This window comes from Engystomops pustulosus, chromosome 9, assembly GCF_040894005.1.
Source record: "Engystomops pustulosus chromosome 9, aEngPut4.maternal, whole genome shotgun sequence".
Lineage (NCBI taxonomy): Eukaryota > Metazoa > Chordata > Amphibia > Anura > Leptodactylidae > Engystomops > Engystomops pustulosus.
In genome coordinates this window covers 65840542-65861301 of record NC_092419.1, presented here as the reverse complement: position 1 = coordinate 65861301, position 20760 = coordinate 65840542, and the positions used below count along the sequence as shown (strand labels likewise).

General features: G+C 44.8%; 52 pseudogenes; all 52 read right to left on the bottom strand.

The window, feature by feature from the left end:
- Positions 1-263: 263 nt before the first annotated feature.
- LOC140078318 (5S ribosomal RNA) lies at positions 264-382 on the bottom strand (annotated as a pseudogene).
- Positions 383-452: 70 nt separating this feature from the next.
- Positions 453-571, bottom strand: LOC140089503 (5S ribosomal RNA; annotated as a pseudogene).
- A 70-nt stretch (positions 572-641) lies between these two features.
- LOC140099060 (5S ribosomal RNA) lies at positions 642-760 on the bottom strand (annotated as a pseudogene).
- A 448-nt stretch (positions 761-1208) lies between these two features.
- LOC140093069 (5S ribosomal RNA) lies at positions 1209-1327 on the bottom strand (annotated as a pseudogene).
- A 217-nt stretch (positions 1328-1544) lies between these two features.
- LOC140085928 (5S ribosomal RNA) lies at positions 1545-1663 on the bottom strand (annotated as a pseudogene).
- A 70-nt stretch (positions 1664-1733) lies between these two features.
- LOC140095818 (5S ribosomal RNA) lies at positions 1734-1852 on the bottom strand (annotated as a pseudogene).
- Positions 1853-2300: 448 nt separating this feature from the next.
- On the bottom strand, positions 2301-2419 carry LOC140087831 (5S ribosomal RNA; annotated as a pseudogene).
- A 70-nt stretch (positions 2420-2489) lies between these two features.
- Positions 2490-2608, bottom strand: LOC140089502 (5S ribosomal RNA; annotated as a pseudogene).
- A 70-nt stretch (positions 2609-2678) lies between these two features.
- Positions 2679-2797, bottom strand: LOC140099059 (5S ribosomal RNA; annotated as a pseudogene).
- A 448-nt stretch (positions 2798-3245) lies between these two features.
- Positions 3246-3364, bottom strand: LOC140093068 (5S ribosomal RNA; annotated as a pseudogene).
- A 217-nt stretch (positions 3365-3581) lies between these two features.
- LOC140099058 (5S ribosomal RNA) lies at positions 3582-3700 on the bottom strand (annotated as a pseudogene).
- A 70-nt stretch (positions 3701-3770) lies between these two features.
- LOC140095817 (5S ribosomal RNA) lies at positions 3771-3889 on the bottom strand (annotated as a pseudogene).
- A 448-nt stretch (positions 3890-4337) lies between these two features.
- On the bottom strand, positions 4338-4456 carry LOC140079827 (5S ribosomal RNA; annotated as a pseudogene).
- A 70-nt stretch (positions 4457-4526) lies between these two features.
- On the bottom strand, positions 4527-4645 carry LOC140089501 (5S ribosomal RNA; annotated as a pseudogene).
- Positions 4646-4715: 70 nt separating this feature from the next.
- Positions 4716-4834, bottom strand: LOC140099056 (5S ribosomal RNA; annotated as a pseudogene).
- A 448-nt stretch (positions 4835-5282) lies between these two features.
- On the bottom strand, positions 5283-5401 carry LOC140093067 (5S ribosomal RNA; annotated as a pseudogene).
- Positions 5402-5618: 217 nt separating this feature from the next.
- On the bottom strand, positions 5619-5737 carry LOC140099055 (5S ribosomal RNA; annotated as a pseudogene).
- Positions 5738-6374: 637 nt separating this feature from the next.
- On the bottom strand, positions 6375-6493 carry LOC140079826 (5S ribosomal RNA; annotated as a pseudogene).
- A 70-nt stretch (positions 6494-6563) lies between these two features.
- Positions 6564-6682, bottom strand: LOC140089499 (5S ribosomal RNA; annotated as a pseudogene).
- A 70-nt stretch (positions 6683-6752) lies between these two features.
- LOC140082959 (5S ribosomal RNA) lies at positions 6753-6871 on the bottom strand (annotated as a pseudogene).
- A 448-nt stretch (positions 6872-7319) lies between these two features.
- LOC140096214 (5S ribosomal RNA) lies at positions 7320-7438 on the bottom strand (annotated as a pseudogene).
- Positions 7439-7655: 217 nt separating this feature from the next.
- Positions 7656-7774, bottom strand: LOC140099054 (5S ribosomal RNA; annotated as a pseudogene).
- A 70-nt stretch (positions 7775-7844) lies between these two features.
- LOC140095816 (5S ribosomal RNA) lies at positions 7845-7963 on the bottom strand (annotated as a pseudogene).
- Positions 7964-8411: 448 nt separating this feature from the next.
- LOC140079825 (5S ribosomal RNA) lies at positions 8412-8530 on the bottom strand (annotated as a pseudogene).
- A 70-nt stretch (positions 8531-8600) lies between these two features.
- LOC140089498 (5S ribosomal RNA) lies at positions 8601-8719 on the bottom strand (annotated as a pseudogene).
- A 70-nt stretch (positions 8720-8789) lies between these two features.
- Positions 8790-8908, bottom strand: LOC140099053 (5S ribosomal RNA; annotated as a pseudogene).
- A 448-nt stretch (positions 8909-9356) lies between these two features.
- Positions 9357-9475, bottom strand: LOC140098318 (5S ribosomal RNA; annotated as a pseudogene).
- Positions 9476-9692: 217 nt separating this feature from the next.
- LOC140085927 (5S ribosomal RNA) lies at positions 9693-9811 on the bottom strand (annotated as a pseudogene).
- A 1351-nt stretch (positions 9812-11162) lies between these two features.
- On the bottom strand, positions 11163-11281 carry LOC140099052 (5S ribosomal RNA; annotated as a pseudogene).
- A 448-nt stretch (positions 11282-11729) lies between these two features.
- Positions 11730-11848, bottom strand: LOC140097616 (5S ribosomal RNA; annotated as a pseudogene).
- Positions 11849-11918: 70 nt separating this feature from the next.
- LOC140089496 (5S ribosomal RNA) lies at positions 11919-12037 on the bottom strand (annotated as a pseudogene).
- A 70-nt stretch (positions 12038-12107) lies between these two features.
- LOC140099051 (5S ribosomal RNA) lies at positions 12108-12226 on the bottom strand (annotated as a pseudogene).
- A 448-nt stretch (positions 12227-12674) lies between these two features.
- Positions 12675-12793, bottom strand: LOC140093066 (5S ribosomal RNA; annotated as a pseudogene).
- Positions 12794-13577: 784 nt separating this feature from the next.
- Positions 13578-13696, bottom strand: LOC140079824 (5S ribosomal RNA; annotated as a pseudogene).
- A 70-nt stretch (positions 13697-13766) lies between these two features.
- Positions 13767-13885, bottom strand: LOC140085948 (5S ribosomal RNA; annotated as a pseudogene).
- Positions 13886-13955: 70 nt separating this feature from the next.
- Positions 13956-14074, bottom strand: LOC140099050 (5S ribosomal RNA; annotated as a pseudogene).
- A 636-nt stretch (positions 14075-14710) lies between these two features.
- Positions 14711-14829, bottom strand: LOC140092083 (5S ribosomal RNA; annotated as a pseudogene).
- A 70-nt stretch (positions 14830-14899) lies between these two features.
- On the bottom strand, positions 14900-15018 carry LOC140086800 (5S ribosomal RNA; annotated as a pseudogene).
- Positions 15019-15469: 451 nt separating this feature from the next.
- On the bottom strand, positions 15470-15588 carry LOC140086199 (5S ribosomal RNA; annotated as a pseudogene).
- Positions 15589-15847: 259 nt separating this feature from the next.
- LOC140088285 (5S ribosomal RNA) lies at positions 15848-15966 on the bottom strand (annotated as a pseudogene).
- Positions 15967-16183: 217 nt separating this feature from the next.
- LOC140099048 (5S ribosomal RNA) lies at positions 16184-16302 on the bottom strand (annotated as a pseudogene).
- A 448-nt stretch (positions 16303-16750) lies between these two features.
- LOC140082040 (5S ribosomal RNA) lies at positions 16751-16869 on the bottom strand (annotated as a pseudogene).
- Positions 16870-17128: 259 nt separating this feature from the next.
- On the bottom strand, positions 17129-17247 carry LOC140088284 (5S ribosomal RNA; annotated as a pseudogene).
- Positions 17248-17464: 217 nt separating this feature from the next.
- Positions 17465-17583, bottom strand: LOC140099047 (5S ribosomal RNA; annotated as a pseudogene).
- Positions 17584-17653: 70 nt separating this feature from the next.
- On the bottom strand, positions 17654-17772 carry LOC140079823 (5S ribosomal RNA; annotated as a pseudogene).
- A 448-nt stretch (positions 17773-18220) lies between these two features.
- Positions 18221-18339, bottom strand: LOC140079822 (5S ribosomal RNA; annotated as a pseudogene).
- Positions 18340-18409: 70 nt separating this feature from the next.
- LOC140089495 (5S ribosomal RNA) lies at positions 18410-18528 on the bottom strand (annotated as a pseudogene).
- Positions 18529-18598: 70 nt separating this feature from the next.
- LOC140099044 (5S ribosomal RNA) lies at positions 18599-18717 on the bottom strand (annotated as a pseudogene).
- A 448-nt stretch (positions 18718-19165) lies between these two features.
- Positions 19166-19284, bottom strand: LOC140098317 (5S ribosomal RNA; annotated as a pseudogene).
- Positions 19285-19501: 217 nt separating this feature from the next.
- Positions 19502-19620, bottom strand: LOC140085926 (5S ribosomal RNA; annotated as a pseudogene).
- Positions 19621-19690: 70 nt separating this feature from the next.
- LOC140095814 (5S ribosomal RNA) lies at positions 19691-19809 on the bottom strand (annotated as a pseudogene).
- An 826-nt stretch (positions 19810-20635) lies between these two features.
- LOC140093064 (5S ribosomal RNA) lies at positions 20636-20754 on the bottom strand (annotated as a pseudogene).
- Positions 20755-20760: the final 6 nt, after the last annotated feature.

The following is a 20760-nucleotide window of genomic DNA, read 5'->3' as shown; positions in this document are numbered from 1 at the left end:
TGACAGCAGCTGTTCAATTTGAACCTTCTTTTACTATCTCATAGAGAAACTAACACAATTTTCAGGTTCAAAAAGGTCAACAGAACTTGGGATTCCCAGCCAGTCTCCCATGCTGGTACTTGCCAAGCCTTAAGCTGCATCGCTGCTGCGATCTGACAAGAACACACACATTCAGCTTAGAATGGCCGTTGACAGCAGCTGTTCAATTTGAACCTTCTTTTACTATCTCATAGAGAAACTAACACAATTTTCAGGTTCAAAAAGGTCAACAGAACTTGGGATTCCCAGCCAGTCTCCCATGCTAGTACTTGCCAAGCCTTAAGCTGCATTGCTGCTGCGATCTGACGAGAGCAGGCACATTCAGCTTAGAATGGCCGTTGACAGCAGCTGTTCAATTTGAACCTTCTTTTACTATCTCATAGAGAAACTAACACAATTTTCAGGTTCAAAAAGGTCAACAGAACTTGGGATTCCCAGCCAGTCTCCCATGCTGGTACTTGCCAAACCTTAAGCTGCATTGCTGCTGCGATCTGACGAGAGCAGGCACATTCAGCTTAATATGGCCGTTGACAGCAGCTGTTCAATTTGAACCTTCTTTTACCATCTTTGACAGAGAAACTAACAATTTTCAGGTTCAAAAAGGTCAACGGAACTTGGGATTCCCAGCCAGTCTCCCATGCTGGTACTTGCCAAGCCTTAAGCTGCATTGCTGCTGCGATCTGACGAGAGCAGGCACATTCAGCTTAGAATGGCCGTTGACAGCAGCTGCCTAATTTCTACTTTGTTTTACTATCTCATAGAGAAACTAACACAATTTTCAGGTTCAAAAAGGTCAACAGAACTTGGGATTCCCAGCCAGACTCCCATGCTGGTACTTGCCAAGTTTTAAGCTGCAACGCTGCTGCGATCTGACAAGAGCATGCACATTCAGCTTAGAATGGCAGTTGACAGCAGCTGTTCAATTTGAACCTTCTTTTACTATCTCATAGAGAAACTAACACAATTTTCAGGTTCAAAAAGTCAATGGAACTTGGGATTCCCAGCCAGTCTCCCATGCTGGTACTTGCCAAGCCTTAAGCTGCATTGCTGCTGCGATCTGACGAGAGCAGGCGCATTCAGCTTAGAATGGCCGTTGACAGCAGCTGTTCAATTTGAACCTTCTTTTACTATCTCATAGAGAAACCAACAAAATTTTCAGGTTAAAAAAAGGTCAACGGAACTTATGATTCCCAGCCAGTCTCCCATGCTGGTACTTGCCAAGCCTTAAGCTGCATTGCTGCTGCGATCTGACGAGAGCAGGCACATTCAGCTTAGAATGGCCGTTGACAGCAGCTGTTCAATTTGAACCTTCTTTTACTATCTCATAGAGAAACTAACACAATTTTCAGGTTCAAAAAGGTCAACGGAACTTGGGATTCCCAGCCAGTCTCCCATGCTGGTACTTGCCAAGCCTTAGCTTAGAATGGGCGTTGACAGCAGCTGTTCAATTTGAACCTTCTTTTACTATCTCATAGAGAAACTAACACAATTTTCAGGTTCAAAAAGGTCAACGGAACTTGGGATTCCCAGCCAGTCTCCCATGCTGGTACTTGCCAAGCCTTAAGCTGCATTGCTGTTGCGATCTGACGAGAGCAGGCACATTCAGCTTAGAATGGCCGTTGACAGCAGCTGTTCAATTTGAACCTTCTTTTACTATCTCATAGAGAAACTAACACAATTTTCAGGTTCAAAAAGGTCAACAGAAGTTGGGATTCCCAGCCAGTCTCCCATGCTGGTACTTGCCAAGCCTTAAGCTGCATTGCTGCTGCGATCTGACGAGAGCAGGCACATTCAGCTTAGAATGGCCGTTGACAGCAGCTGTTCAATTTGAACCTTCTTTTACTATCTCATAGAGAAACTAACACAATTTTCAGGTTCAAAAAGGTCAATGGAACTTGGGATTCCCTGCCAGACTCCCATGCTGGTACTTGCCAAGCCTTAAGCTGCATTGCTGCTGCGATCTGACGAGAGCAGGCACATTCAGCTTAGAATGGCCATTGACAGCTGCTGTTCAATTTGAACCTTCTTTTACTATCTCATAGAGAAACTAACACAATTTTCAGGTTCAAAAAGGTCAACAGAACTTGGGATTCCCAGCCAGTCTCCCATGCTGGTACTTGCCAAGCCTTAAGCTGCATCGCTGCTGTGATCTGACAAGAGCACACACATTCAGCTTAGAATGGCCGTTGACAGCAGCTGTTCAATTTGAACCTTCTTTTACTATCTCATAGAGAAACTAACACAATTTTCAGGTTCAAAAAGGTCAACAGAACTTGGGATTCCCAGCCAGTCTCCCATGCTGGTACTTGCCAAGCCTTAAGCTGCATTGCTGTTGCGATCTGACGAGAGCAGGCACATTCAGCTTAGAATGGCCGTTGACAGCAGCTGTTCAATTTGAACCTTCTTTTACTATCTCATAGAGAAACTAACACAATTTTCAGGTTCAAAAAGGTCAACAGAACTTGGGATTCCCAGCCAGTCTCCCATGCTGGTACTTGCCAAACCTTAAGCTGCATTGCTGCTGCGATCTGACGAGAGCAGGCACATTCAGCTTAATATGGCCGTTGACAGCAGCTGTTCAATTTGAACCTTCTTTTACCATCTTTGACAGAGAAACTAACAATTTTCAGGTTCAAAAAGGTCAACGGAACTTGGGATTCCCAGCCAGTCTCCCATGCTGGTACTTGCCAAGCCTTAAGCTGCATTGCTGCTGCGATCTGACGAGAGCAGGCACATTCAGCTTAGAATGGCCGTTGACAGCAGCTGCCTAATTTCTACTTTGTTTTACTATCTCATAGAGAAACTAACACAATTTTCAGGTTCAAAAAGGTCAACAGAACTTGGGATTCCCAGCCAGACTCCCATGCTGGTACTTGCCAAGCCTTAAGCTGCAACGCTGCTGCGATCTGACAAGAGCATGCACATTCAGCTTAGAATGGCAGTTGACAGCAGCTGTTCAATTTGAACCTTCTTTTACTATCTCATAGAGAAACTAACACAATTTTCAGGTTCAAAAAGTCAATGGAACTTGGGATTCCCAGCCAGTCTCCCATGCTGGTACTTGCCAAGCCTTAAGCTGCATTGCTGCTGCGATCTGACGAGAGCAGGCACATTCAGCTTAGAATGGCCGTTGACAGCAGCTGTTCAATTTGAACCTTCTTTTACTATCTCATAGAGAAACTAACAAAATTTTCAGGTTAAAAAAAGGTCAACGGAACTTATGATTCCCAGCCAGTCTCCCATGCTGGTACTTGCCAAGCCTTAAGCTGCATTGCTGCTGCGATCTGACGAGAGCAGGCACATTCAGCTTAGAATGGCCGTTGACAGCAGCTGTTCAATTTGAACCTTCTTTTACTATCTCATAGAGAAACTAACACAATTTTCAGGTTCAAAAAGGTCAACGGAACTTGGGATTCCCAGCCAGTCTCCCATGCTGGTACTTGCCAAGCCTTAGCTTAGAATGGGCGTTGACAGCAGCTGTTCAATTTGAACCTTCTTTTACTATCTCATAGAGAAACTAACACAATTTTCAGGTTCAAAAAGGTCAACGGAACTTGGGATTCCCAGCCAGTCTCCCATGCTGGTACTTGCCAAGCCTTAAGCTGCATTGCTGCTGCGATCTGACGAGAGCAGGCACATTCAGCTTAGAATGGCCGTTGACAGCAGCTGTTCAATTTGAACCTTCTTTTACTATCTCATAGAGAAACTAACACAATTTTCAGGTTCAAAAAGGTCAACAGAAGTTGGGATTCCCAGCCAGTCTCCCATGCTGGTACTTGCCAAGCCTTAAGCTGCATTGCTGCTGCGATCTGACGAGAGCAGGCACATTCAGCTTAGAATGGCCGTTGACAGCAGCTGTTCAATTTGAACCTTCTTTTACTATCTCATAGAGAAACTAACACAATTTTCAGGTTCAAAAAGGTCAATGGAACTTGGGATTCCCTGCCAGACTCCCATGCTGGTACTTGCCAAGCCTTAAGCTGCATTGCTGCTGCGATCTGACGAGAGCAGGCACATTCAGCTTAGAATGGCCATTGACAGCTGCTGTTCAATTTGAACCTTCTTTTACTATCTCATAGAGAAACTAACACAATTTTCAGGTTCAAAAAGGTCAACAGAACTTGGGATTCCCAGCCAGTCTCCCATGCTGGTACTTGCCAAGCCTTAAGCTGCATCGCTGCTGCGATCTGACAAGAGCACACACATTCAGCTTAGAATGGCCGTTGACAGCAGCTTTTCAATTTGAACCTTCTTTTACTATCTCATAGAGAAACTAACACAATTTTCAGGTTCAAAAAGGTCAACAGAACTTGGGATTCCCAGCCAGTCTCCCATGCTGGTACTTGCCAAGCCTTAAGCTGCATTGCTGCTGCGATCTGACGAGAGCAGGCACATTCAGCTTAGAATGGCCGTTGACAGCAGCTGTTCAATTTGAACCTTCTTTTACTATCTCATAGAGAAACTAACACAATTTTCAGGTTCAAAAAGGTCAACAGAACTTGGGATTCCCAGCCAGTCTCCCATGCTGGTACTTGCCAAACCTTAAGCTGCATTGCTGCTGCGATCTGACGAGAGCAGGCACATTCAGCTTAATATGGCCGTTGACAGCAGCTGTTCAATTTGAACCTTCTTTTACCATCTTTGACAGAGAAACTAACAATTTTCAGGTTCAAAAAGGTCAACGGAACTTGGGATTCCCAGCCAGTCTCCCATGCTGGTACTTGCCAAGCCTTAAGCTGCATTGCTGCTGCGATCTGACGAGAGCAGGCACATTCAGCTTAGAATGGCCGTTGACAGCAGCTGCCTAATTTCTACTTTGTTTTACTATCTCATAGAGAAACTAACACAATTTTCAGGTTCAAAAAGGTCAACAGAACTTGGGATTCCCAGCCAGACTCCCATGCTGGTACTTGCCAAGCCTTAAGCTGCAACGCTGCTGCGATCTGACAAGAGCATGCACATTCAGCTTAGAATGGCAGTTGACAGCAGCTGTTCAATTTGAACCTTCTTTTACTATCTCATAGAGAAACTAACACAATTTTCAGGTTCAAAAAGTCAATGGAACTTGGGATTCCCAGCCAGTCTCCCATGCTGGTACTTGCCAAGCCTTAAGCTGCATTGCTGCTGCGATCTGACGAGAGCAGGCGCATTCAGCTTAGAATGGCCGTTGACAGCAGCTGTTCAATTTGAACCTTCTTTTACTATCTCATAGAGAAACTAACAAAATTTTCAGGTTAAAAAAAGGTCAACGGAACTTATGATTCCCAGCCAGTCTCCCATGCTGGTACTTGCCAAGCCTTAAGCTGCATTGCTGCTGCGATCTGACGAGAGCAGGCACATTCAGCTTAGAATGGCCGTTGACAGCAGCTGTTCAATTTGAACCTTCTTTTACTATCTCATAGAGAAACTAACACAATTTTCAGGTTCAAAAAGGTCAACGGAACTTGGGATTCCCAGCCAGTCTCCCATGCTGGTACTTGCCAAGCCTTAGCTTAGAATGGGCGTTGACAGCAGCTGTTCAATTTGAACCTTCTTTTACTATCTCATAGAGAAACTAACACAATTTTCAGGTTCAAAAAGGTCAACGGAACTTGGGATTCCCAGCCAGTCTCCCATGCTGGTACTTGCCAAGCCTTAAGCTGCATTGCTGCTGCGATCTGACGAGAGCAGGCACATTCAGCTTAGAATGGCCGTTGACAGCAGCTGTTCAATTTGAACCTTCTTTTACTATCTCATAGAGAAACTAACACAATTTTCAGGTTCAAAAAGGACAACAGAAGTTGGGATTCCCAGCCAGTCTCCCATGCTGGTACTTGCCAAGCCTTAAGCTGCATTGCTGCTGCGATCTGACGAGAGCAGGCACATTCAGCTTAGAATGGCCGTTGACAGCAGCTGTTCAATTTGAACCTTCTTTTACTATCTCATAGAGAAACTAACACAATTTTCAGGTTCAAAAAGGTCAATGGAACTTGGGATTCCCTGCCAGACTCCCATGCTGGTACTTGCCTAGCCTTAAGCTGCATTGCTGCTGCGATCTGACGAGAGCAGGCACATTCAGCTTAGAATGGCCATTGACAGCAGCTGTTCAATTTGAACCTTCTTTTACTATCTCATAGAGAAACTAACACAATTTTCAGGTTCAAAAAGGTCAACAGAACTTGGGATTCCCAGCCAGTCTCCCATGCTGGTACTTGCCAAGCCTTAAGCTGCATCGCTGCTGCGATCTGACAAGAGCACACACATTCAGCTTAGAATTGCCGTTGACAGCAGCTGTTCAATTTGAACCTTCTTTTACTATCTCATAGAGAAACTAACACAATTTTTAGGTTCAAAAAGGTCAACAGAACTTGGGATTCCCAGCCAGTCTCCCATGCTGGTACTTGCCAAGCCTTAAGCTGCATTGCTGCTGCGATCTGACGAGAGCAGGCACATTCAGCTTAGAATGGCCGTTGACAGCAGCTGTTCAATTTGAACCTTCTTTTACTATCTCATAGAGAAACTAACACAATTTTCAGGTTCAAAAAGGTCAACAGAACTTGGGATTCCCAGCCAGTCTCCCATGCTGGTACTTGCCAAACCTTAAGCTGCATTGCTGCTGCGATCTGACGAGAGCAGGCACATTCAGCTTAATATGGCCGTTGACAGCAGCTGTTCAATTTGAACCTTCTTTTACCATCTTTGACAGAGAAACTAACAATTTTCAGGTTCAAAAAGGTCAACGGAACTTGGGATTCCCAGCCAGTCTCCCATGCTGGTACTTGCCAAGCCTTAAGCTGCATTGCTGCTGCGATCTGAAGAGAGCAGGCACATTCAGCTTAGAATGGCCGTTGACAGCAGCTGCCTAATTTCTACTTTGTTTTACTATCTCATAGAGAAACTAACACAATTTTCAGGTTCAAAAAGGTCAACAGAACTTGGGATTCCCAGCCAGACTCCCATGCTGGTACTTGCCAAGCCTTAAGCTGCAACGCTGCTGCGATCTGACAAGAGCATGCACATTCAGCTTAGAATGGCAGTTGACAGCAGCTGTTCAATTTGAACCTTCTTTTACTATCTCATAGAGAAACTAACACAATTTTCAGGTTCAAAAAGTCAATGGAACTTGGGATTCCCAGCCAGTCTCCCATGCTGGTACTTGCCAAGCCTTAAGCTGCATTGCTGCTGCGATCTGACGAGAGCAGGCGCATTCAGCTTAGAATGGCCGTTGACAGCAGCTGTTCAATTTGAACCTTCTTTTACTATCTCATAGAGAAACTAACAAAATTTTCAGGTTAAAAAAAGGTCAACGGAACTTATGATTCCCAGCCAGTCTCCCATGCTGGTACTTGCCAAGCCTTAAGCTGCATTGCTGCTGCGATCTGACGAGAACAGGCACATTCAGCTTAGAATGGCCGTTGACAGCAGCTGTTCAATTTGAACCTTCTTTTACTATCTCATAGAGAAACTAACACAATTTTCAGGTTCAAAAAGGTCAACGGAACTTGGGATTCCCAGCCAGTCTCCCATGCTGGTACTTGCCAAGCCTTAGCTTAGAATGGGCGTTGACAGCAGCTGTTCAATTTGAACCTTCTTTTACTATCTCATAAAGAAACTAACACAATTTTCAGGTTCAAAAAGGTCAACGGAACTTGGGATTCCCAGCCAGTCTCCCATGCTGGTACTTGCCAAGCCTTAAGCTGCATTGCTGCTGCGATCTGACGAGAGCAGGCACATTCAGCTTAGAATGGCCGTTGACAGCAGCTGTTCAATTTGAACCTTCTTTTACTATCTCATAGAGAAACTAACACAATTTTCAGGTTCAAAAAGGTCAACAGAAGTTGGGATTCCCAGCCAGTCTCCCATGCTGGTACTTGCCAAGCCTTAAGCTGCATTGCTGCTGCGATCTGACGAGAGCAGGCACATTCAGCTTAGAATGGCCGTTGACAGCAGCTGTTCAATTTGAACCTTCTTTTACTATCTCATAGAGAAACTAACACAATTTTCAGGTTCAAAAAGGTCAATGGAACTTGGGATTCCCTGCCAGACTCCCATGCTGGTACTTGCCAAGCCTTAAGCTGCATTGCTGCTGCGATCTGACGAGAGCAGGCACATTCAGCTTAGAATGGCCATTGACAGCAGCTGTTCAATTTGAACCTTCTTTTACTATCTCATAGAGAAACTAACACAATTTTCAGGTTCAAAAAGGTCAACAGAACTTGGGATTCCCAGCCAGTCTCCCATGCTGGTACTTGCCAAGCCTTAAGCTGCATCGCTGCTGCGATCTGACAAGAGCACACACATTCAGCTTAGAATGGCCGTTGACAGCAGCTGTTCAATTTGAACCTTCTTTTACTATCTCATAGAGAAACTAACACAATTTTCAGGTTCAAAAAGGTCAACAGAACTTGGGATTCCCAGCCAGTCTCCCATGCTGGTACTTGCCAAGCCTTAAGCTGCATTGCTGCTGCGATCTGACGAGAGCAGGCACATTCAGCTTAGAATGGCCGTTGACAGCAGCTGTTCAATTTGAACCTTCTTTTACTATCTCATAGAGAAACTAACACAATTTTCAGGTTCAAAAAGGTCAACAGAACTTGGGATTCCCAGCCAGTCTCCCATGCTGGTACTTGCCAAACCTTAAGCTGCATTGCTGCTGCGATCTGACGAGAGCAGGCACATTCAGCTTAATATGGCCGTTGACAGCAGCTGTTCAATTTGAACCTTCTTTTACCATCTTTGACAGAGAAACTAACAATTTTCAGGTTCAAAAAGGTCAACGGAACTTGGGATTCCCAGCCAGTCTCCCATGCTGGTACTTGCCAAGCCTTAAGCTGCATTGCTGCTGCGATCTGACGAGAGCAGGCACATTCAGCTTAGAATGGCCGTTGACAGCAGCTGCCTAATTTCTACTTTGTTTTACTATCTCATAGAGAAACTAACACAATTTTCAGGTTCAAAAAGGTCAACAGAACTTGGGATTCCCAGCAAGACTCCCATGCTGGTACTTGCCAAGTTTTAAGCTGCAACGCTGCTGCGATCTGACAAGAGCATGCACATTCAGCTTAGAATGGCAGTTGACAGCAGCTGTTCAATTTGAACCTTCTTTTACTATCTCATAGAGAAACTAACACAATTTTCAGGTTCAAAAAGTCAATGGAACTTGGGATTCCCAGCCAGTCTCCCATGCTGGTACTTGCCAAGCCTTAAGCTGCATTGCTGCTGCGATCTGACGAGAGCAGGCGCATTCAGCTTAGAATGGCCGTTGACAGCAGCTGTTCAATTTGAACCTTCTTTTACTATCTCATAGAGAAACCAACAAAATTTTCAGGTTAAAAAAAGGTCAACGGAACTTATGATTCCCAGCCAGTCTCCCATGCTTGTACTTGCCAAGCCTTAAGCTGCATTGCTGCTGCGATCTGACGAGAGCAGGCACATTCAGCTTAGAATGGCCGTTGACAGCAGCTGTTCAATTTGAACCTTCTTTTACTATCTCATAGAGAAACTAACACAATTTTCAGGTTCAAAAAGGTCAACGGAACTTGGGATTCCCAGCCAGTCTCCCATGCTGGTACTTGCCAAGCCTTAGCTTAGAATGGGCGTTGACAGCAGCTGTTCAATTTGAACCTTCTTTTACTATCTCATAGAGAAACTAACACAATTTTCAGGTTCAAAAAGGTCAACGGAACTTGGGATTCCCAGCCAGTCTCCCATGCTGGTACTTGCCAAGCCTTAAGCTGCATTGCTGTTGCGATCTGACGAGAGCAGGCACATTCAGCTTAGAATGGCCGTTGACAGCAGCTGTTCAATTTGAACCTTCTTTTACTATCTCATAGAGAAACTAACACAATTTTCAGGTTCAAAAAGGTCAACAGAAGTTGGGATTCCCAGCCAGTCTCCCATGCTGGTACTTGCCAAGCCTTAAGCTGCATTGCTGCTGCGATCTGACTAGAGCAGGCACATTCAGCTTAGAATGGCCGTTGACAGCAGCTGTTCAATTTGAACCTTCTTTTACTATCTCATAGAGAAACTAACACAATTTTCAGGTTCAAAAAGGTCAATGGAACTTGGGATTCCCTGCCAGACTCCCATGCTGGTACTTGCCAAGCCTTAAGCTGCATTGCTGCTGCGATCTGACGAGAGCAGGCACATTCAGCTTAGAATGGCCATTGACAGCTGCTGTTCAATTTGAACCTTCTTTTACTATCTCATAGAGAAACTAACACAATTTTCAGGTTCAAAAAGGTCAACAGAACTTGGGATTCCCAGCCAGTCTCCCATGCTGGTACTTGCCAAGCCTTAAGCTGCATCGCTGCTGTGATCTGACAAGAGCACACACATTCAGCTTAGAATGGCCGTTGACAGCAGCTGTTCAATTTGAACCTTCTTTTACTATCTCATAGAGAAACTAACACAATTTTCAGGTTCAAAAAGGTCAACAGAACTTGGGATTCCCAGCCAGACTCCCATGCTGGTACTTGCCAAGCCTTAAGCTGCAACGCTGCTGCGATCTGACAAGAGCATGCACATTCAGCTTAGAATGGCAGTTGACAGCAGCTGTTCAATTTGAACCTTCTTTTACTATCTCATAGAGAAACTAACACAATTTTCAGGTTCAAAAAGTCAATGGAACTTGGGATTCCCAGCCAGTCTCCCATGCTGGTACTTGCCAAGCCTTAAGCTGCATTGCTGCTGCGATCTGACGAGAGCAGGCACATTCAGCTTAGAATGGCCGTTGACAGCAGCTGTTCAATTTGAACCTTCTTTTACTATCTCATAGAGAAACTAACAAAATTTTCAGGTTAAAAAAAGGTCAACGGAACTTATGATTCCCAGCCAGTCTCCCATGCTGGTACTTGCCAAGCCTTAAGCTGCATTGCTGCTGCGATCTGACGAGAGCAGGCACATTGAGCTTAGAATGGCCGTTGACAGCAGCTGTTCAATTTGAACCTTCTTTTACTATCTCATAGAGAAACTAACACAATTTTCAGGTTCAAAAAGGTCAACGGAACTTGGGATTCCCAGCCAGTCTCCCATGCTGGTACTTGCCAAGCCTTAGCTTAGAATGGGCGTTGACAGCAGCTGTTCAATTTGAACCTTCTTTTACTATCTCATAGAGAAACTAACACAATTTTCAGGTTCAAAAAGGTCAACGGAACTTGGGATTCCCAGCCAGTCTCCCATGCTGGTACTTGCCAAGCCTTAAGCTGCATTGCTGCTGCGATCTGACGAGAGCAGGCACATTCAGCTTAGAATGGCCGTTGACAGCAGCTGTTCAATTTGAACCTTCTTTTACTATCTCATAGAGAAACTAACACAATTTTCAGGTTCAAAAAGGTCAATGGAACTTGGGATTCCCTGCCAGACTCCCATGCTGGTACTTGCCAAGCCTTAAGCTGCATTGCTGCTGCGATCTGACGAGAGCAGGCACATTCAGCTTAGAATGGCCATTGACAGCTGCTGTTCAATTTGAACCTTCTTTTACTATCTCATAGAGAAACTAACACAATTTTCAGGTTCAAAAAGGTCAACAGAACTTGGGATTCCCAGCCAGTCTCCCATGCTGGTACTTGCCAAGCCTTAAGCTGCATCGCTGCTGTGATCTGACAAGAGCACACACATTCAGCTTAGAATGGCCGTTGACAGCAGCTGTTCAATTTGAACCTTCTTTTACTATCTCATAGAGAAACTAACACAATTTTCAGGTTCAAAAAGGTCAACAGAACTTGGGATTCCCAGCCAGTCTCCCATGCTGGTACTTGCCAAGCCTTAAGCTGCATTGCTGCTGCAATCTGACAAGAGCAGGCACATTCAGCTTAGAATGGCCGTTGACAGCAGCTGTTCAATTTGAACCTTCTTTTACTATCTCATAGAGAAACTAACACAATTTTCAGGTTCAAAAAGGTCAACAGAACTTGGGATTCCCAGCCAGTCTCCCATGCTGGTACTTGCCAAACCTTAAGCTGCATTGCTGCTGCGATCTGACGAGAGCAGGCACATTCAGCTTAATATGGCCGTTGACAGCAGCTGTTCAATTTGAACCTTCTTTTACCATCTTTGACAGAGAAACTAACAATTTTCAGGTTCAAAAAGGTCAACGGAACTTGGGATTCCCAGCCAGTCTCCCATGCTGGTACTTGCCAAGCCTTAAGCTGCATTGCTGCTGCGATCTGACGAGAGCAGGCACATTCAGCTTAGAATGGCCGTTGACAGCAGCTGCCTAATTTCTACTTTGTTTTACTATCTCATAGAGAAACTAACACAATTTTCAGGTTCAAAAAGGTCAACAGAACTTGGGATTCCCAGCCAGACTCCCATGCTGGTACTTGCCAAGCCTTAAGCTGCAACGCTGCTGCGATCTGACAAGAGCATGCACATTCAGCTTAGAATGGCAGTTGACAGCAGCTGTTTAATTTGAACCTTCTTTTACTATCTCATAGAGAAACTAACACAATTTTCAGGTTCAAAAAGTCAATGGAACTTGGGATTCCCAGCCAGTCTCCCATGCTGGTACTTGCCAAGCCTTAAGCTGCATTGCTGCTGCGATCTGACGAGAGCAGGCGCATTCAGCTTAGAATGGCCGTTGACAGCAGCTGTTCAATTTGAACCTTCTTTTACTATCTCATAGAGAAACTAACAAAATTTTCAGGTTAAAAAAAGGTCAACGGAACTTATGATTCCCAGCCAGTCTCCCATGCTGGTACTTGCCAAGCCTTAAGCTGCATTGCTGCTGCGATCTGACGAGAGCAGGCACATTCAGCTTAGAATGGCCGTTGACAGCAGCTGTTCAATTTGAACCTTCTTTTACTATCTCATAGAGAAACTAACACAATTTTCAGGTTCAAAAAGGTCAACGGAACTTGGGATTCCCAGCCAGTCTCCCATGCTGGTACTTGCCAAGCCTTAGCTTAGAATGGCCGTTGACAGCAGCTGTTCAATTTGAACCTTCTTTTACTATCTCATAGAGAAACTAACACAATTTTCAGGTTCAAAAAGGTCAACAGAAGTTGGGATTCCCAGCCAGTCTCCCATGCTGGTACTTGCCAAGCCTTAAGCTGCATTGCTGCTGCGATCTGACGAGAGCATGCACATTCAGCTTAGAATGGCCATTGACAGCTGCTGTTCAATTTGAACCTTCTTTTACTATCTCATAGAGAAACTAACACAATTTTCAGGTTCAAAAAGGTCAATGGAACTTGGGATTCCCTGCCAGACTCCCATGCTGGTACTTGCCAAGCCTTAAGCTGCATTGCTGCTGCGATCTGACGAGAGCAGGCACATTCAGCTTAGAATGGCCATTGACAGCTGCTGTTCAATTTGAACCTTCTTTTACTATCTCATAGAGAAACTAACACAATTTTCAGGTTCAAAAAGGTCAACAGAACTTGGCATTCCCAGCCAGTCTCCCATGCTGGTACTTGCCAAGCCTTAAGCTGCATCGCTGCTGCGATCTGACAAGAGCACACACATTCAGCTTAGAATGGCCGTTGACAGCAGCTGTTCAATTTGAACCTTCTTTTACTATCTCATAGAGAAACTAACACAATTTTCAGGTTCAAAAAGGTCAACAGAACTTGGGATTCCCAGCCAGTCTCCCATGCTGGTACTTGCCAAGCCTTAAGCTGCATTGCTGCTGCGATCTGACGAGAGCAGGCACATTCAGCTTAGAATGGCCGTTGACAGCAGCTGTTCAATTTGAACCTTCTTTTACTATCTCATAGAGAAACTAACACAATTTTCAGGTTCAAAAAGGTCAACAGAACTTGGGATTCCCAGCCAGTCTCCTATGCTGGTACTTGCCAAACCTTAAGCTGCATTGCTGCTGCGATCTGACGAGAGCAGGCACATTCAGCTTAATATGGCCGTTGACAGCAGCTGTTCAATTTGAACCTTCTTTTACCATCTTTGACAGAGAAACTAACAATTTTCAGGTTCAAAAAGGTCAACGGAACTTGGGATTCCCAGCCAGTCTCCCATGCTGGTACTTGCCAAGCCTTAAGCTGCATTGCTGCTGCGATCTGACGAGAGCAGGCACATTCAGCTTAGAATGGCCGTTGACAGCAGCTGCCTAATTTCTACTTTGTTTTACTATCTCATAGAGAAACTAACACAATTTTCAGGTTCAAAAAGGTCAACAGAACTTGGGATTCCCAGCCAGACTCCCATGCTGGTACTTGCCAAGCCTTAAGCTGCAACGCTGCTGCGATCTGACAAGAGCATGCACATTCAGCTTAGAATGGCAGTTAACAGCAGCTGTTCAATTTGAACCTTCTTTTACTATCTCATAGAGAAACTAACACAATTTTCAGGTTCAAAAAGTCAATGGAACTTGGGATTCCCAGCCAGTCTCCCATGCTGGTACTTGCCAAGCCTTAAGCTGCATTGCTGCTGCGATCTGACGAGAGCAGGCGCATTCAGCTTAGAATGGCCGTTGACAGCAGCTGTTCAATTTGAACCTTCTTTTACTATCTCATAGAGAAACTAACACAATTTTCAGGTTCAAAAATGTCAACAGAACTTGGGATTCCCAGCCAGTCTCCCATGCTGGTACTTGCAAAGCCTTAAGCTGCATTGCTGCTGCGATCTGACCAGAGCAGGCACATTCAGCTTAGAATGGCTGTTGACAGCAGCTGTTCAATTTGAACCTTCTTTTACTATCTCATAGAGAAACTAACACAATTTTCAGGTTCAAAAAGGTCAACGGAACTTGGGATTCCCAGCTAGTCTCCCATGCTGGTACTTGCCAAGCATTAAGCTGCATTGCTGCTGCGATCTGACGAGAGCAGGCACATTCAGCTTAGAATGGCCGTTGACAGCAACTGTTCAATTTGAACCTTATTTTACTACCTCATAGAGAAACTAACACAATTTTCAGGTTCAAAAAGGTCAACAGAACTTAGGATTCCCAGCCAGTCTCCCATGCTGGTACTTGCCAAGCCTTAAGCTGCATTGCTGCTGCGATCTGACGAGAGCAGGCACATTCAGCTTAGAATGGCCGTTGACAGCAGCTGTTCAATTTGAACCTTCTTTTACTATCTCATAGAGAAACTAACACAATTTTCAGGTTCAAAAAGGTCAACGGAACTTGGGATTCCCAGCCAGTCTCCCATGCTGGTACTTGCCAAGCCTTAAGCTGCATTGCTGCTGCGATCTGAAGAGAACAGGCACATTAAGCTTAGTAGAATGGCCGTTGACAGCAGTTGTTCAATTTGAACCTTCTTTTACTATCTCATAGAGAAACTAACACAATTTTCAGGTTCAAAAATGTCAACAGAACTTGGGATTCCCAGCCAGTCTCCCATGCTGGTACTTGCAAAGCCTTAAGCTGCATTGCTGCTGCGATCTGACCAGAGCATGCACATTCAGCTTTGAATGGCTGTTGACAGCAGCTGTTCAATTTGAACCTTCTTTTACTATCTCATAGAGAAACTAACACAATTTTCAGGTTCAAAAAGGTCAACGGAACTTGGGATTCCCAGCTAGTCTCCCATGCTGGTACTTGCCAAACCTTAAGCTGCATTGCTGCTGCGATCTGACGAGAGCAGGCACATTCAGCTTAATATGGCCGTTGACAGCAGCTGTTCAATTTGAACCTTCTTTTACTATCTCATAGAGAAACTAACACAATTTTCAGGTTCAAAAATGTCAACAGAACTTGGGATTCCCAGCCAGTTTCCCATGCTGGTACTTGCTAAGCCTTAAGCTGCATCGCTGCTGCGATTTGACAAGAGCACGCACATTCAGTTTAGAATGGCCGTTGACAGCAGCTGTTCAAGTTGAACCTTCTTTTACAATCTCATAGAGAAACTAACACAATTTTCAGGTTCAAAAAGGTCAACGGAACTTGGGATTCGCAGCCAGTCTCCCATGCTGGTACTTGCCAAGCCTTAAGCTGCATTGCTGCTGCGATCTGACGAGAGCAGGCACATTCAGCTTAGAATGGCCGTTGACAGCAGCTGTTCAATTTGAACCTTCTTTTACCATCTTTGACAGAGAAACTAACAATTTTCAGGTTCAAAAAGGTCAACGGAACTTGGGATTCCCAGCCAGTCTCCCATGCTGGTACTTGCCAAGCCTTAGCTTAGAATGGGCGTTGACAGCAGCTGTTCAATTTGAACCTTCTTTTACTATCTCATAAAGAAACTAACACAATTTTCAGGTTCAAAAAGGTCAACGGAACTTGGGATTCCCAGCCAGTCTCCCATGCTGGTACTTGCCAAGCCTTAAGCTGCATTGCTGCTGCGATCTGACGAGAGCAGGCACATTCAGCTTAGAATGGCCGTTGACAGCAGCTGTTCAATTTGAACCTTCTTTTACTATCTCATAGAGAAACTAACACAATTTTCAGGTTCAAAAAGGTCAACAGAAGTTGGGATTCCCAGCCAGTCTCCCATGCTGGTACTTGCAAAGCCTTAAGCTGCATTGCTGCTGCGATCTGACCAGAGCATGCACATTCAGCTTTGAATGGCTGTTGACAGCAGCTGTTCAATTTGAACCTTCTTTTACTATCTCATAGAGAAACTAACACAATTTTCAGGTTCAAAAATGTCAACAGAACTTGGGATTCCCAGCCAGTCTCCCATGCTGGTACTTGCAAAGCCTTAAGCTGCATTGCTGCTGCGATCTGACCAGAGCATGCACATTCAGCTTTGAATGGCTGTTGACAGCAGCTGTTCAATTTTAACCTTCTTTTACTATCTCATAGAGAAACTAACACAATTTTCAGGTTCAAAAAGGTCAACGGAACTTGGGATTCCCAGCTAGTCTCCCATGCTGGTACTTGCCAAGCCTTAAGCTGCATTGCTGCTGCGATCTGACGAGAGCAGGCACATTCAGCTTAGAATGGCCATTGACAGCAGCTGTTCAATTTGAACCTTCTTTTACTATCTCATAGAGAAACTAACACAATTTTCAGGTTCAAAAATGTCAACAGAACTTGGGATTCCCAGCCAGTTTCCCATGCTGGTACTTGCTAAGCCTTAAGCTGCATCGCTGCTGCGATTTGACAAGAGCACGCACATTCAGTTTAGAATGGCCGTTGACAGCAGCTGTTCAATTTGAACCTTCTTTTACAATCTCATAGAGAAACTAACACAATTTTCAGGTTCAAAAAGGTCAACGGAACTTGGGATTCGCAGCCAGTCTCCCATGCTGGTACTTGCCAAGCCTTAAGCTGCATTGCTGCTGCGATCTGACGAGAGCAGGCACATTCAGCTTAGAATGGCCGTTGACAGCAGCTGTTCAATTTGAACCTTCTTTTACCATCTTTGACAGAGAAACTAACAATTTTCAGGTTCAAAAAGGTCAACGGAACTTGGGATTCCCAGCCAGTCTCCCATGCTGGTACTTGCCAAGCCTTAGCTTAGAATGGGCGTTGACAGCAGCTGTTCAATTTGAACCTTCTTTTACTATCTCATAAAGAAACTAACACAATTTTCAGGTTCAAAAAGGTCAACGGAACTTGGGATTCCCAGCCAGTCTCCCATGCTGGTACTTGCCAAGCCTTAAGCTGCATTGCTGCTGCGATCTGACGAGAGCAGGCACATTCAGCTTAGAATGGCCGTTGACAGCAGCTGTTCATTTTGAACCTTCTTTTACTATCTCATAGAGAAACTAACACAATTTTCAGGTTCAAAAAGGTCAACAGAACTTGGGATTCCCAGCCAGTCTCCCATGCTGGTACTTGCCAAGCCTTAAGCTGCATTGCTGCTGCGATCTGACGAGAGCAGGCACATTCAGCTTAGAATGGCCGTTGACAGCAGCTGTTCAATTTGAACCTTCTTTTACTATCTCATAGAGAAACTAACACAATTTTCAGGTTCAAAAAGGTCAATGGAACTTGGGATTCCCTGCCAGACTCCCATGCTGGTACTTGCCAAGCCTTAAGCTGCATTGCTGCTGCGATCTGACGAGAGCAGGCACATTCAGCTTAGAATGGCCATTGACAGCAGCTGTTCAATTTGAACCTTCTTTTACTATCTCATAGAGAAACTAACACAATTTTCAGGTTCAAAAAGGTCAACAGAACTTGGGATTCCCAGCCAGTCTCCCATGCTGGTACTTGCCAAGCCTTAAGCTGCATCGCTGCTGCGATCTGACAAGAGCACACACATTCAGCTTAGAATGGCCGTTGACAGCAGCTGTTCAATTTGAACCTTCTTTTACTATCTCATAGAGAAACTAACACAATTTTCAGGTTCAAAAAGGTCAACAGAACTTGGGATTCCCAGCCAGTCTCCCATGCTGGTACTTGCCAAGCCTTAAGCTGCATTGCTGCTGCGATCTGACGAGAGCAGGCACATTCAGCTTAGAATGGCCGTTGACAGCAGCTGTTCAATTTGAACCTTCTTTTACTATCTCATAGAGAAACTAACACAATTTTCAGGTTCAAAAAGGTCAACAGAACTTGGGATTCCCAGCCAGTCTCCCATGCTGGTACTTGCCAAACCTTAAGCTGCATTGCTGCTGCGATCTGACGAGAGCAGGCACATTCAGCTTAATATGGCCGTTGACAGCAGCTGTTCAATTTGAACCTTCTTTTACCATCTTTGACAGAGAAACTAACAATTTTCAGGTTCAAAAAGGTCAACGGAACTTGGGATTCCCAGCCAGTCTCCCATGCTGGTACTTGCCAAGCCTTAAGCTGCATTGCTGCTGCGATCTGACGAGAGCAGGCACATTCAGCTTAGAATGGCCGTTGACAGCAGCTGCCTAATTTCTACTTTGTTTTACTATCTCATAGAGAAACTAACACAATTTTCAGGTTCAAAAAGGTCAACAGAACTTGGGATTCCCAGCCAGACTCCCATGCTGGTACTTGCCAAGTTTTAAGCTGCAACGCTGCTGCGATCTGACAAGAGCATGCACATTCAGCTTAGAATGGCAGTTGACAGCAGCTGTTCAATTTGAACCTTCTTTTACTATCTCATAGAGAAACTAACACAATTTTCAGGTTCAAAAAGTCAATGGAACTTGGGATTCCCAGCCAGTCTCCCATGCTGGTACTTGCCAAGCCTTAAGCTGCATTGCTGCTGCGATCTGACGAGAGCAGGCGCATTCAGCTTAGAATGGCCGTTGACAGCAGCTGTTCAATTTGAACCTTCTTTTACTATCTCATAGAGAAACCAACAAAATTTTCAGGTTAAAAAAAGGTCAACGGAACTTATGATTCCCAGCCAGTCTCCCATGCTTGTACTTGCCAAGCCTTAAGCTGCATTGCTGCTGCGATCTGACGAGAGCAGGCACATTCAGCTTAGAATGGCCGTTGACAGCAGCTGTTCAATTTGAACCTTCTTTTACTATCTCATAGAGAAACTAACACAATTTTCAGGTTCAAAAAGGTCAACGGAACTTGGGATTCCCAGCCAGTCTCCCATGCTGGTACTTGCCAAGCCTTAGCTTAGAATGGGCGTTGACAGCAGCTGTTCAATTTGAACCTTCTTTTACTATCTCATAGAGAAACTAACACAATTTTCAGGTTCAAAAAGGTCAACGGAACTTGGGATTCCCAGCCAGTCTCCCATGCTGGTACTTGCCAAGCCTTAAGCTGCATTGCTGTTGCGATCTGACGAGAGCAGGCACATTCAGCTTAGAATGGCCGTTGACAGCAGCTGTTCAATTTGAACCTTCTTTTACTATCTCATAGAGAAACTAACACAATTTTCAGGTTCAAAAAGGTCAACAGAAGTTGGGATTCCCAGCCAGTCTCCCATGCTGGTACTTGCCAAGCCTTAAGCTGCATTGCTGCTGCGATCTGACGAGAGCAGGCACATTCAGCTTAGAATGGCCGTTGACAGCAGCTGTTCAATTTGAACCTTCTTTTACTATCTCATAGAGAAACTAACACAATTTTCAGGTTCAAAAAGGTCAATGGAACTTGGGATTCCCTGCCAGACTCCCATGCTGGTACTTGCCAAGCCTTAAGCTGCATTGCTGCTGCGATCTGACGAGAGCAGGCACATTCAGCTTAGAATGGCCATTGACAGCTGCTGTTCAATTTGAACCTTCTTTTACTATCTCATAGAGAAACTAACACAATTTTCAGGTTCAAAAAGGTCAACAGAACTTGGGATTCCCAGCCAGTCTCCCATGCTGGTACTTGCCAAGCCTTAAGCTGCATCGCTGCTGTGATCTGACAAGAGCACACACATTCAGCTTAGAATGGCCGTTGACAGCAGCTGTTCAATTTGAACCTTCTTTTACTATCTCATAGAGAAACTAACACAATTTTCAGGTTCAAAAAGGTCAACAGAACTTGGGATTCCCAGCCAGACTCCCATGCTGGTACTTGCCAAGCCTTAAGCTGCAACGCTGCTGCGATCTGACAAGAGCATGCACATTCAGCTTAGAATGGCAGTTGACAGCAGCTGTTCAATTTGAACCTTCTTTTACTATCTCATAGAGAAACTAACACAATTTTCAGGTTCAAAAAGTCAATGAAACTTGGGATTCCCAGCCAGTCTCCCATGCTGGTACTTGCCAAGCCTTAAGCTGCATTGCTGCTGCGATCTGACGAGAGCAGGCACATTCAGCTTAGAATGGCCGTTGACAGCAGCTGTTCAATTTGAACCTTCTTTTACTATCTCATAGAGAAACTAACAAAATTTTCAGGTTAAAAAAAGGTCAACGGAACTTATGATTCCCAGCCAGTCTCCCATGCTGGTACTTGCCAAGCCTTAAGCTGCATTGCTGCTGCGATCTGACGAGAGCAGGCACATTCAGCTTAGAATGGCCGTTGACAGCAGC